This window comes from Pan paniscus, chromosome 5, assembly GCF_029289425.2.
Source record: "Pan paniscus chromosome 5, NHGRI_mPanPan1-v2.0_pri, whole genome shotgun sequence".
Lineage (NCBI taxonomy): Eukaryota > Metazoa > Chordata > Mammalia > Primates > Hominidae > Pan > Pan paniscus.
In genome coordinates this window covers 63,825,702-63,828,767 of record NC_073254.2, presented here as the reverse complement: position 1 = coordinate 63,828,767, position 3,066 = coordinate 63,825,702, and positions in this window count along the sequence as shown.

Below are 3,066 nucleotides of genomic sequence, written 5' to 3'. Positions count from 1 at the left end.
CTGTTTTTTGATGATTGGTTTTTCTTTGTTAGTTTGTTAATTACATATTTGATTTACAAATGTTGAACTAGGTTCGTATTCCTAGGATATATCCTATTTGGTTGTGATATTGAAGCAGGAGATGTGGGAGGAAAAACAAATTTTCCCTCTTTCCTTTGGTATGAGCAGCTTCCCCCTCGAATCCCAACCCCCTCTGTGAGATTGTACCCTGCTCTGCAAGTTTTTATGAGTTTATGGTTTCCTGTTTTCTGTAACTAGTGTCTGTAAGTCTGTTTTTTATCTGAGTAGCACAGTGGAGGTCATGAGACATGCTTGAGCAAGCTTAGATTGCAGCCATCTGGGCACCTAGTGAAGGACACGAGATAAGGCTGTGCAGGCATCTTGAGCAAACCTAGATAGCAGCCACCTGGCCTGCATAGCAAGAGTCATATGTAAGCCTGAGTTAGGAACCTTTCACAGTTTGATTAACTGCCTTTGTTCTGCTTCTGTAAGCTCGCTTTCCCTGCCCTACAAGTTTCGTGCCAGTGGCAAGCCACCCCGCTTCAGCTGCATGAATAAAAGTCAAGCCCTCTCTTCGTTAATTGCTCAGCCTCTGGATATTAATCTGCTGAGCCAGTGGCCACCTAAATAAAATCCTCCTTTTCCACCCATCTGGTCTCTCTGGTCTCTTGTTTCCTGCAACAGTGTTTTAACCTCTCTCTATTGCTGAATTCAACTGTATATCTGTTGAGGTTTTTTGCATACATGTTCATGAGCAATATTGGTCTGTAGTTTTATTTCCTAATGATGTCTTTGTCTTATATTGGTATCAGGGCAATCTTGGACCAATGAGTTGGCTAGTGTTCCCTCTCCTGTTTTCTGGAATATATTATGTAGTGTTAGTGTTATTTCCTTCTTACCTTTAAAAACTGTCTGGGCCTGAAATTTTCCTGTGGAAACTTCCTTATTACTAATTCAATTTTATTTCATTTCATAGATATAGAAAAATTCAGGTTACCCATTTCTTCATAAATGTATTTTGGTAGTTTGCAATTTTTAAGGAATGGGTACATTCCTTTTAAGTTGCTGAATTTATCAGCATTGTGTTGTTCACAGTTTTTATTCCTTATTATTCTTTTAATGTCCATGTGGTATGTAGCAATAGTCTCTTTTTTGTTCCTGATAATGGTAATTTGTGTCTTTTTATTTTTATTTTTTTTGGTTACTCTGGCTAGAAGCTTTTTAATTTTATTAGTCTTTTCAAAGAACCAGATCTCTGTTTTATGTTTTTTATTTCATTGATTTTCCCTCTAATATTTATTATGATTATTATTTCTACTGCTAGTAGTATCATTGCTCTGACTGCTTGGATTTAATTTGTTCTTCTTTTTCTAGTCTGTTAATGTGGAATTTTAGATTGTTTGATACATTTATAATGTTCTAAACATTTAATGTTATAATTATTAAATGTTTAGAATCTTTAATGTTATAAATTTCTAAGTACTTCTCTATCTCCTTCTCACACATTTTGATATGTTATTTTTATTTTTATTTTATTTTACAGTTAAAATACTTTCTTATTTTCCCAGACACTTTATCTTTGACTCATAGGTTATTTAAAAGTTGTTTTCTATTTAAATTTCCAAGTATTTTAGAATGTTTCTGATATCTTTCTGTATTGTTTTCTTGTTTAGTTTCAATATGGTCACTGAACATACCTTTTTGATTTTGATTTCAATTCTTTTATCTTTGTTAAAGTTTGTTTTATTGTCCAGAAGATAATATATCTTGGAGAATATTCCATGTGAGCTTGATGAAAATATGAATTTTCATCTTGTTCTAGACTATGTTGAAATTACAGAAAGCAATTATAACAATATTATGAAGCAGAACCCATAAAATAATTTGCAATATACAAGATATAAGAAGTGGGAAACTCTAAAATAGGAGAATGGGCTAATGTCATGGAACAGACCTTATGTTGATAAGATTAATATGTTTCATTACACAGTATAATATTAATAGTAGAGAAGCATTGGTGTTACAGTCTAGTACTGTTAGCCAACTTTTCATGATTTATATTTTAAATAAATTGTAAGCTCTTCGAGTGGTGGGACAATGTGGCAGAACCATAGTTGATAGACCTATTCTACTTCTGGTTTCTGGACCTTTCTATAGAGGTTGAGTCTCACAAGATTGGAGCTGGCATGAGGACTTGTATAAATCTATTATTTTAAAGAAATGTAGGACTGTGCAGTGTGAGGCTCATACAGATACTTCAGCCGGGGGAAGGTCAATCAAGCTTTTCTATAGTTCCTTGGTGAGGAGACCTGGAATGGGAGGACACATTGGGTCCTGAGGAAGGAACACAGCAAGGATGAGTCATGGTATTGGGGACGTAAATGGGGATGAGATCATGAAGAACCTTGAATGCATGCTAAGAAGTTTTTGGGAAACAAATATCATGGTATCAACTACTGAGGCTAGATTTTTTTAACCTTTAAACACGGAAATGTCTCTTCAAATAAAGAGATGAATTACTTTCAAAAGTACAGTACTAGTAGCAGTATCAGTGGTGGGGATACCTCTCTCTTCTCATGTTTCTTGCTGAAGGGACTGAATTGGTGCAACATTGTTTTTCTTCCCATCTTTTTACTTACTCTACTCCAGTGTAAAAGGGTGGCTTATCTTTGGCAAGTTTGTGATAAGGTTAAACCAGGAGTGAATATCCGCTAATCATCTATCCAGTAAATCTTAACCTGAGCAGGTTCTTTTTGTGTGAAGGGCTTTTTTTTTTTGCTCACATTAAGCTCTCCACTCTAATTTTGTTTTTATTATTTATTACAGTGATTTTGGCCTCCACCAGATTCCCTTTTTTCTTTTTTTCAGAATTTGGAAAGGGAAAATGTATACTATTTATTGGTTCTCCTTAGAGACCCCAGAAATAATAACAATGGGCATTTACAGAATGGTTCATGTGTAAGATGAACATTATTACTATCCCTATTATCCTTAGTGGTTCATGTCTAAGACTATGCTTATTACTGATATAATGGTCACTGAACATACCTTTTTGATTTTGATTTC